This window comes from Athene noctua, chromosome 6, assembly GCF_965140245.1.
Source record: "Athene noctua chromosome 6, bAthNoc1.hap1.1, whole genome shotgun sequence".
In the NCBI taxonomy this organism is placed as follows: Eukaryota; Metazoa; Chordata; class Aves; order Strigiformes; family Strigidae; genus Athene; species Athene noctua.
Window position 1 is genome coordinate 7,324,647 of NC_134042.1, and position 11,564 is coordinate 7,336,210.

The 11,564-nt window shown below is 51.9% G+C and overlaps 1 long non-coding RNA gene across 1 annotated transcript; it reads left to right on the top strand.

The window, feature by feature from the left end:
• Positions 1–3,071: 3,071 nt before the first annotated feature.
• LOC141961782 (uncharacterized) lies at positions 3,072–11,033 on the top strand. The gene is made up of 4 exons (XR_012633834.1): positions 3,072–3,211; positions 5,384–5,501; positions 8,674–8,796; positions 10,739–11,033. It is a non-coding gene; the product is annotated as an uncharacterized LOC141961782 (long non-coding RNA).
• Positions 11,034–11,564: the final 531 nt, after the last annotated feature.

Below are 11,564 nucleotides of genomic sequence, written 5' to 3' on the forward strand. Positions count from 1 at the left end.
TGTGACAGTCCCCTTAAGAGCATTTTTCACCACCATGAGCCATCACAACCAAAACATCAGGAGAAGGCAAGAGCTTTTTTTGGTTTGGGAAGTGAGCTTGTAGTAAATCAGTGTGCTCCCAAACCTCTGATTGTGTAGATACAGACATATCACAAATGCTTGTGGTACCCTGCCATGACTGAGACCAGGGTCTATCTCATCCCACCCTCTGTTGCCAAGGAGCTGACTAGAGGGAAGTTGAGAGGGCAAGATTAGTTTTCCAGAAGGAGGTGGTCTTCTACTCTACACTGTTCTTTACCAGCACGCTGACATCACAGCCGTGTTGTGTTCAAATTTGTGGTCTAACCCACTGAGTTCTCGTGTTGTGACTCACACAGCACTCATGCTAACTCACCCCCACCTCAGCCCCAGGTGAAGAAACCGCTTCCCTTGCGGAGGAAAGCCTGGAAGAGGGAAGAGTTTGCTCGAGGTGCCAGATGGATGGAGGGAACACAAGCCCGATTATATCGCTCGAGCCGCACTCCTCAGCCCCTGATCCCTGAAAGATGGGGTCTCTTCTTAGTGGCTCTAAATGGGAGTAATGCATGAATTCCCAAACGAGTGAGGGAATTATGCAACCATGAGGCGACTGATCTCATGTTCGTAGCGCTGGGAAGGAGAGGAGCCCTCCCCCGCGTCTTACCCGAGCAGACAGTGAGTGGGGTTTCCTTAATGGGAATCCCTCCGCTGCTTCTCCCCCAAATCCCCAGCTCGTGCGTGCGGGGTGTGCCGCCTGTGCATCAGACGGGTGGAATGAGGCTGTCAACTTGTTTTTCATTCAAAGGTTTAGCTGAAGATAGATTTGAACTCCACACGTATATTTAAAGGGAAGATTTTTCGGCAAGTTTAGTAGGCTTAGCCTGAAATGCCCACCCCTATCCACCCCTTTCCCTCCGGGGAAAGGAGGCAGCTTGGTTCTGTTGCCTCTCACTGTATCTGTTTGTAAGAAAGTTGTGAGGGAAAAGCTCAAATATGTGGGCTGAGGACTCCAAGATAAAACATAACAAAACCATCCTCAGAAGTGAGCTGACAGCTTGAGGTTCACCTCGATGTTGGTAAAGACCAGTTGAGGAAGGGAAAGGTCTTTGTCCTTTCATGGAGGCATGGGGTGTGTGTGTGTGTGTGTGCAGGGCAGGTTAAGAAAGCCTCTAGATGGGAGCTCCCACATGTTTGCAAACTTTTCAGCATCTTCTGTCACCTAAATTTCATTTACTGAGAGTTCATGTACAAGTCATTGATATATCTCATCCCATGACTTCCCCAGGTACTCCTGCTCTGCTCTGCTGGGTAAGGTAGCACAACTTACCCAGGTCAGACCATGGCAGAAGCAAGAGAAAGCCTGAGGAGCATCTGCTCCCAGCGCTTTCCTACCTGTTAGGCCACTTCTGTTCTCTCTGCACGTGAGTGAGGGGAAAACTTGGTGCCTGAATGGGTTTTGCCAGGAAGCAGGGGTGTATTGGCACGTGCAGATCTGATAATTAATAACTGCCATAGGTGGTGAAGGCTAGCTCCCTCCTCAGCCACCATCCCCCAGGGGTGAGAGACCTTTAGACTAGTGTGACTGCTGCCTGGAGCCCTGGGTGGAGGCACCTGGCCAGACTGAGCACAGCAGGGACCATAACTTGGAGGGGCCTTGAAGGCTGCTTGGGGTGTCTCCCCCAACCATGCTGGGCCTTGGTACCTTGGCTCTGACCGGTACGTGTCCCTCTGCCAGAGAGTAATCGGAAAATTACTGGAATTTCTGCTTCTGTAAACCAGCCTGCCTGTGAAATAGATAAGCAGAAACGTCTAGGAGGAGAAAAAAAAAAAAGAAGTGTCTTCTTGATCACATGAAGGGTGTTGTGCTAAGACAGAAAAGCTGGCTTTGCATCCCAGCAATGCCACAGACTCCCTCTATAGCCTTGGGTGGATCACCCAACTTTCATCTACTCAGCTATAAAGCAAGTGTAAACGGTTTTTTCCTTTTGCCTTTATTATTGTCTTTTTCTTCTCTTTCTCTTATTTTCACATATTAAGCTTCTTGGGCAGTCCCTTAATACCGAGCATGTATAGCTCCTAGCATGTTATGGTGCAGATCTTATTTGGTTGTTTACCTCCTCCCATAACATAAATGAAAATTCACTATTAAAATCCCTGTGGGAATACTGAGATTGGGAGAGGTTATTTGGGGAAGGACAGGATGGAGGGGGAAAAAAAAGGATTTTGTTAAAATGCGGACACTGCCCTTCCTAAGCCAGGCTGAGTTAGCATCGAGAATTTGGTAATGCTACTTTTTTGTGTGTCCATCCCTGCTTTCAGCCATTCTGAGATGAAGCTTTCTGCTGCAGTGTATGTTCTGTCGTCAATTAAAAAAAAAAAAAAAAAAAAGGGGGAAAAAACACGAAACAAAATAAACCCTTGATAATATAATTCTTCTCCCACTGCCTGTGTCTCCGCACCAGGGAACTGTGAATAATCTCCCAGTGCAAACAGCCCCCCGTGTAAAAATAGCAACACAACTGCAAACTTCAGGGTAATCACTGCTTGATTTCAAAATATTTGTTCTGCTCCTGCCCTGTCCTTTATCTCTCAGGCCTCTATATGTCACTAAAGCAACATTCGACAGCTCCTTGCCAGGTCTGCCTCCTCCAATGTGCTCCACCATTATTAATGGAAACAATATCCATCTCGGAGTATTTAAAAATATACCCTTTTCTATATATAGGAAATCTGCGTGTGCTTAACTACTACAGGGCAGAATGAGAAGGACCAAAATATTGACATGCACTGGGTGTGTATAATTTGTTTTGATTCCTGCTCCCTTTATCTCTGCCCCCCCCCCCCCCCCCTTCCCATGCCAAACTGTATATTACCCACACACCTTGGTGGAAAATCTGTTATTATTTAGCACGAGGAATGTGGCTGCCACTTGGAGCCTGGCTCGAACGGAGTTTCCTTTGTTTATTTTTCCATCCTCTGTCCAAACGGTGTCAATGAGAGCGGAGCTTACGGAGCTATTTATAGCCTCTCGCCACACTAGGCTGCACCTTGCCAGCAGCAGCAGCAGCAGCCCCCGGGGGGGTCGGGACGGGGCAGGCCATGGGGTAAGGCAGGGCACAGGCCCCCTGGTCGATGAGAGGAGGGCAAAGGAAAGCCTGGAAGACAAGGAAGGGCAGGGAACGGAGCAGAGGAGGTATGTGAAGGGCATGGTGGGCAAGGGGGAGAGGAGCAGAGGGCACGAGGACAAGGGAGCCATCCCAGAGGCTTGGCAGGGAGCTGGAAGCATCAAAAATTGTTCTGGAGACATCTGAGGAGGGAGATGGGAGGCAGCTATTCCCTGGTTAGGATGGGGGCTTTGAGTGAAACCATCTTGGGGCAACCCTCACCCTGGGATCTGGGAGCGCCTGGGAGCTGGTCAGAGCGAGACCTGCCTCTTGGGAAGTGGATTTGGGAGGTGCAGAAACATCCCATCTCACCCAGTACAGAGGGGAGTTTAAAAAAGAGCAGTACTGGAGTTTGTCCCATGGGGAGGGGGCGACTGGTCCAGGGAGAGTCGTTACTGGGACTGGGGGACTCCGGGCTTGTGTGGCCTGTTGCGGCAGGGGACTGGGTGCAGGCTGCGCTCCGCACCCATCCCTGGCACCACCCCTGTTTCGGGGTGCTGGGCTGTGACCTTGGCTGGGGCAGAGGGGCAGAGCCGTGCCATGTGTGTGGCAACTCCCGGAGAGGGTCTCCGCCGCCTCCTTCCCAGTCCCCTCAGCTCTCGCTGAGCTGAGCCTTCGCTCCCCCCGCCGTGCCTGGCCCCCCTTCCCGGGGGGTCCTGCCTGCTTCCCGAGCCCCACTGGGGACGTTTCCCATCCCAGCCCGTGGGTGGCTTTGATTGACGCCCGGCTTTCTGTGCAGACATGTGCTGGTGGCAGCTCCCCTAAAAGGGGGTGAGGGTAACCCACCCGCTAACAGCGGCGGGCGCTGGGGCTCGGCGGGCGGCCGTGTTTTGTTGTTGTTGGCGTTCATGAGCTTGCCCTTGGTGCAGTCTGCAGGGCTCGAGGTGCTGACTAAGGAGCAAGAATCCAGGAAGGGGGGGGAGCGGGAAAGGGAGCCCACGTTTGGGAATGTGTGTGTACGCTCTCCCCTGAGCGTGTGTCCAGAGTCTAGGGCCACCCTATTTTCCTAACGAGGTGCAGGGGGAAAGCTGCAGTTTCTGCCTGAGGTATTGCTTGAGCTGGCAGGGAGAGCTGGGCTGGCCAGATGGAGGGATGAGAGGGAGGCAGGGAGAGGGAGGCAGGCAGGGATGGGAGGGGGGAGAAGGGAGCTAGACACCTACGCAAACACAGAGTGAGAGGAGATCCTTGGATGCAAACACAGACACAGGCGTCCTCCTCCTCCTCACATGCCCCTGATTCATTTCCACATGCCATACACGTGACATGCTAATTCAGGGCTACTACAGAACTCCAGGGCGAGAGAGGAACAGGAGAGAGAAATAAAACCCAGTCAGACACCAAACTGCAGATTTTTAAAGGGGATTGGGCACAGCTTGGCCGTGCCCCCGCCCGCGCTCCCTGCGGGCGGCCGGAGGCCTCGGGGAGGCCTCGCCAGCAGCCCCCCGCCTCCCGCGGCCCCGCACACCCCCGCACCGCCACCTCGCGCCAGCGGCTCCACGTGAGCCCCGCGCACAGAACCGGTGCGGGCGCACAGCCCGCAGCCCACCCTTCCCGGGACGCGGGGTGACGGCGGCGGCACGCTCCCCGCCACGTCCTCCGCCACATCCCCCCGCCACGTCCCTCGCCACATCCCCCCGCCACATCCCCATGGCACCCTGCGGGCTCGCTCTGCCCTCCTCCCCGAAAACCCAGGGATTTCGGCGAGCTTGAGTCTATATTTAAACACAAGCACGTAAGCCCTACGTGCTGGGGGGCGAGTGAGCTCCAGAGACGCCCGTTACAAACCCCTGAGATCCCCAAGGTAAATACAGCCAGCGGGGTAGGAAACGCTGCTCGCCGCAGCCCCACCTGGCTGCACCCCACTTGCCCACCGCTGGCCCCGGGGCCCCTGGTCATTCCCAAGGCGTGACAGGCCACTGCCCTGCCTGGCTCCGGCAGTCACATCCCCGCTGTGGCGAGGGGCTGAAAAGGAGGGCAGGAAAAATCCAAATTAGAGCTCCGGCTGTCGGTGGGCTGGTGTAGCTGGGGCAATGTGACCGCTCCGAACCCACCGGGCTTTACACCCAGCTAAGGGAGAGCACAGTTTTATCCCCCGTACTTGTACCTCTGCCCAGTTTATACGGCGCTCTCTCACCATCCACCCTTCTAACGCTGTGTCCAAAATGAATCAATCACCTGGATTCAACATTTCTATCGTGCAGAAATAATGTCACTACAAAGAGCTCTGCAGCCCGTCGCCAGCCAGCTTCCTCCCACCCCCTGTTCAAGGCTGAATCCACGCGGAGACCTGGAGAGCTTCACCCCCTCAGGCACTACCAGGTGTGTGGGGGACATGGGCAGGGGAAAGCAAATTTTCTCTTCAGGGGAACTTTCCCCCATATGGGTGGGCAAGGACTCTGATCTCGGCCATCCCAGGTGAACCAAAGAGGGGACCGTATCCCTGGTCCGCACCAGACGTGGTGAGCAAGAACAAGCTTGGGAGTGGTGCTGGCCAGCAGTGGCAGGGCTAGACGTCTCCCCAGCAACCAAGCAGTGCTGATGGGGGCTTCCAGCGCCCTTCGGGGTTAGCCGTCACCCCCCCCCCCAGCTCCTGTTGCAGCAGGTCAGTCTGGTGGGGGCTCAGGCCTGGACAGTAGGAAATCCAGGTGAAAAGATGTTCTCTCCTTCAAAGGGGTGGGTTATTGCACTCTAGGCAACAGAGGGGAAAATCCCTAGATCTCTCTCCTACACCCCCATTTTTGCTGGCAAACAAGGCAAGAAGAGGTACCAGCAACATCAGGGAAGAATTGTATCTCGGCAGAGGCATCCTGGTATTCATTTCCTCATTAATTTAGTGGGCACGAGACAAGGGACTTAGCGGAGTTTATCTCTCTGTAACACGGAGAACCAAAGATATATTGGGCTATATCAGACCCTTAGCATGCTTTTGCTAACTGGACTAACCAGATGTCTCTAACAGGAGCTCCAAATCCAGCAGGGCAAAAGCATCTTTGCCTTCTCCTGGAGAGCGTCTCGCGTGTTGTACCTTTGAAAAGCATAGAGGAGAAATTCAAGTTGCAGTCCTGGTAATTTTCTCCTCTGAACAGGTGGCGGTTACAATTTTTTCTCCAAATGCTGACTCCTCTTCTCTTTTTGGGAGCCAGGGGAGCTGGCCCCTGGCTCCAGGAAAGACATCTTAGCAAGCGGCTTCCTTCCTCTGCATTCCTGAGGAGGAAAGAGAGATGATCTAGTTTACTGGCTGCTCTAGATCTCCCTGTGTGTGTAGGGGCTTTCTCTGCAAGACTGAATATTTTGAATCGAGACCTGTGAAGGAGAATACACAGATTTAGCTGCCATAGTTTATATTAGAGACTCTTCTCACTCAGGAAAAGAAACCTGTGTCGGTTCGTGCAAAGGGCAGGAGGAGAAGGTGGAAAGCATTCAAGTTAAATATTCCACCCGAGTATTTTAAACTGACAGCCACATGAAGTAAAAAAATCCCACAAGCTGTATAAGACCGTGTTAGGCTTACTGAAAAACAAGGCTTTCTGTCTAAGGCAGAAGAAACAAAGGTCATTCATAACACCCACTACCATATGTATTTTTAAACTCTTATTATGTCCATTCTCAGAGGCCCTAATCATGATCGAGGTCCTCGTGTGTACAGACATAAAGGTAAGGTGCTGACCCCAAAATGTTTTTAATGATGTAGACAGATAGTTACGCAGGAAGGAGTCGCAAACGTACACAGGTACAAGTGTGTGTGCGTGTTTGTGTGTGTGTGTGTGTGTGTTTGTGTGTGTGTTTTATGTCTGGCATCCTATCTCTTCACAGGATTGTCCGTGGGCCCCACACTGCTAGGCACTCCCCCAGAAGTGTCCTGGAAATCCCTGATCAAAGAATGTGCAACCACAAGTAAAGACCAAACCAATCCGAGCATTTAGTCCGAGCCAAACAGGCTGCCATGCACACACCAACGTGGCAGCTCGGGAGTCCTGCCTCTCCTTGCCTCTGGTAACCATGAGACTGCACTCCTTTCCACATTTGCAGGAACAAAGATTTTTATTTTTCGTAATTATATTAATACCTGTTCTTCCCTCATGCTAGCAATTTGGTTGATTTCTTGTTTATTGCTTTTCACCTTCTACCATCAATAATTCAGCCACACAGCCCCCAGGAGGTGGAGAACTAACTACTCCTTTTACAGAGACTTGCCTAGGAAAGGAGAGATGCGGCAGCTGGGATGGGAGCCCCGGCATTCCCAGTTTCTGATCTCAGCCACAATCCCAGAGACCGTAATCCCGCAGCCTGTGACGCCGGGGCTGTCGCTGGCTTTGGGGGGCTTTGTTCTGGCTTCTGTCTCCTTGGGTTTTGCTGCGAATAACAACTGCAGGCTGTGACCCTCACTGTAAATGAGGTCTGTGGGCAGGTTCAGCCCTGTCGGTCTTGCCTCGTCTCTGGTGGGTGTACTCTTGTCTTGTATATCCTAAATCAAAGTGTTGTACCCAGGTCCTCTCAGGATTCCCTCTGTGGGTTAGGTCACGGGCTTCATTTCGGTTCTCAGTAAAAATGGTGCTTCCTACCATAGCCGACCCCAGAAAATCCAGTGTTAGGGACTGGAAGGGGTGAGGGGAGAAAAGGCTGTGGACAATCAGCTCCAGTCGTGCTCTCTAGCTGGTGCCTGAGCCATATAGGTCAGGCAGGAGCCATTTGCTGTGCGGTACCTGCTCCACGGATGAACAGGGGACTGCATTCTGCGTATGTCTCAGCTGCCTTGCTTTTCAGTTCGATTCAATTAGCTAAACCCTTCTTAAAACCCTGTAGAAATAAATATCCCTTAACTCCTCAAGCAACTGCTTTTTTTTTTTTTTTTTTCTTTTTTTTTTTCTTTTCCCTTTATTTTTTTTCTTGCACGTTGTCCTTTCAGCTCATCATTCAAACGCACCGGCCATCTCTTCGGGGGTGCCGTGGGCTATTTTTAACCCATGTGCAGGTTTGAGCAGAAGCCTTCCCTTGCCGGGGTGCCCCTGCCGGGGTGCAGGAGGGGGGGGCTGGCGGCGTGGAGCAGGGAGCGAAGGGAAGCCACAAGGGGGCATGTGCTCTTCTAATTCATAAAATGTGCCTTCATTGACAAAAATGCTGAACAATTGGTGAATGGTGTGTGCATAAGTTAATGCTGCTGGAGAATACACGGGTAGTGACGGGGGAGCTGGGCGGTGGGGCTGGTGTACAGGGAAACGGGGAGGCGTGAAGGAGCGGTGGGGGCCTAAAATGCCCCTGTGGCCTCTTTGCGGCTCCCTCCTGCTGAAGCGGTGTGGGGGGGAGAGTCGGGGAGCCTAATCCTGCTCCCAAACTCCACAGAAAGTGATGCCAGTGGCAACGCCAAAGCCAGGGGGATGTTAGCAATACTCAGGCTCGAGCCTTAACTGGCTCTGGGGGTGCTGTGTTGGGGTTTTTTTAAGGTTTGTAGCAAATGCTCTCAGCTGCCAAATGTTTTTAATTCTTCCGCTAGGCAAGACAGGAGAGGAGACTAATGGCTAAGAAGAATATTTACACACAGATTATTTATTTCTAAGCAAACTCGACATCCGCCTCCATCTCCCAGCCCGATGTGACCGAACCCCGCCTTGTGGTGGTAAGTTCCCCAGCTTCTGCTGTCTCTTCTGCCCTACAGCACCTTGCCGGGGTTTGGGGGTTTGCGCCAAAGGGCAACCAGAGCAGAGGGAAGAGGGGCTGAGCACTGGTCAGGGAACCTGGAGCCCTGGGGATGCCTTAGCCCAGCTCTGCTGCGGTCTCATCAGGTGCCTGTGAGTGCTCTGATGAATTAAAGGGCTAGGAACTGCTAACGACCGCGGCAAAGTCTTGCTTTCAAACAGATTTCCCAATGCATTGCATGAAGGAAATCATGATGAGCAGAAGATTGTCCGGCTGGGCATCTCACAGCAAATAGTTATTTTATTGGCTTTTTAAAGTCCTATCTTCTCAACCCAAAATGGGGCCAGATGTGCTGGGAGCCAGCTTATAACTTCACAGGATATAAATCAAAATGTGCAGCTCACCATCTGTAATTCCAGTGACTGCAGTGGAGCTCAGCCGAGGCCCGATTTGTCAAAGAGGAGAGGTCAGGGTGGTCCTAAGCGCTGTCAGCTGTGAGTGAGCACCCCTCACTTTCGCCTGCCCTGCAAGTTCATGCCCGTCTGCCACAACCTGTCCCCTCCAACTGTCAGGGCAACACAGTCGGACCTTCACCCACCGTGGGCTGGCACCAGCCAGCGTACGCAGTCGAGGGCTCTGCCACCAGTCATTACAGACAGGGCTGCGGAGGGTGAGTCTGACCCATCCCTGCATTATACCCTGCCTCCCTTTCCTCTCTCTGATGGCGAGGGCAAGGGAAAAAGCCAGGCAGAAAGAAAAAATACCATCGCTGTCCCCACAGCGCACGGGGGGGGGGAGATGCTGGATTGCTCCATAGTGGTGAACTGGTACATCACCGGGAGCACCCCCTCCCGTAACCAATGCAGCGGGGGACCGGGCCTACAGCCACCGTTATTCAGCTTCAGTGATTCGGCCTTCGAGCCCCTTCATCTCACGTGTAAAAGGCAAAAAGCCCCTGTCATGCAGGTCAGAAGGTAACCTGGCCATCTCTCCCTCCCCACCCCTGCACAGGTACGAGCAGGACGTAGGTGCTGCAAGGTTTTATACAAAAGGGAAGAGGGGAGGCAGGCTGGATCTACTTGTGGTATGAAACAGATTTATCTCTTGAATGAGTTTGCCCAAAATGGCTTCTCTGAGACTTCGAGCTACAATGCAGTGAAGGTAGAAATAAACCTGCAAAGGGCTTTCTAGCCTGAACAACGCTCTGATGCATCAGTGATGTGCACGTATGATAAAATTGTTGGGAAGATCAGCAGAAACAAACCCAGGCTGAAGTATGCTAAAGCCTGGAACATCCTATCCAAGGCTGCTGCATAGGGGTCTCCTGCCAGAAACTGTGGGACTGTTTCATGATGCTGACAGCAACACCACACCATTCAACATTTTATGTGTGGCACGGGCAAAGCTTTGGGAAGTCCAGTTCACCCCTGAGACATGTTTGGTTAGGTAGGATGCAGGATGGGTGCCTTTCACTATGCTACCAGGGCTTTGGTAGTGCCTGAACTGATCATGATTCTGGTTTTGTTAAATTCCAGATAAATCCCCCATCCCTTGGACTCCTTGCACTCTGTGCAAGGACTGGAAATTTCCCTTAGGACGTCAAGTTGTGAGGGTAGCCCTCCCTCGCATGGGAAAAAAGACATCTTCCTTTGACCTGGGGCTAGCACTTGCTCATGTGCTCTGATGCCTGTGTAGCCTATGGCCTCTTAATACCCTTAAACCCATGTGCCACGCAGCCTATCCAGGCTGAAAATCTCCTGGTTCTTCCAGGACTGAGCCTTCTGCAGTAAGTACTAGTAGTCTTTAAACACAAGATACCAATTTGATTAAAAAGCAAGATGTGTTTGACCCACATACAGTTAAATTTGGTAACTGCCTTGTCCATCTTCCCTCACTGTTTCTAATTGTTCTTCTTTGTATAGTTCCTCATTTAGACTGCAATCTCCTTGTGTACAGGATGCTCTCCTTTACGTGACCATAAAGCACTGTGTGCACTGAACTGCTTTCTTTCACCATTATTCAGTGCTCTGAACATTTGTTGCTGCACGGGTAGTGTGGGGTCTCCCTGCTCTTCTAGAAAACTCCGATATTCACAGAACTGCAATGTCTGAGAAGTCAGCAACAAAATGCTAAAAGAAATATCCCTCCCCAGCACAATCTTAACTGTGTCCTGCTGGCATTAGCTCCTGGGAATGGCACGACAAAAAGCGAGGAGCCTAATAAATAGACCTTGAGACACTCTCTTTGGGTGTGCTATTATTAGAATCACAGACAACAAATTGGAAATCCAGCATTTATCTGCATCTATTCTGAGTGTATTAACTGTGTTGACTGTAGCTGTATTGATTATCCGTTGGAGCGGCTTGGAAAAGCTGATATCATGATACAGTGCAAGGTCTATGTTGAGAGCTGGAGTTTGGGTTATTTGGTTTGCTGGCAGAGGTTTGGCCGTAGTAATCTCTTGCTGCAGGAATCGTCCACAGCCTGGTGGTGTACATCCGTGTGATCTCCTGGTCGTTAGGAGAGATGAGCAAGGCCATCTCGCAGAGTGAATCTGTATAGAAAGGGAAAAGCCAAAGATGACTTTTAGTCTGACATGTGTAGGCTCAGCACTTGAACGTAGGCCAAGCCTAGCTTGCGCCTGTTTGCTGTGCGTGACCTTCCCTTGTATTTTGCCGCAGCAAGGGGGGACGTTAGACTTTGTCCAGGAGTCTTCTGTGCTCCTTTCCAGTGAGCCTTTGGTAGTGG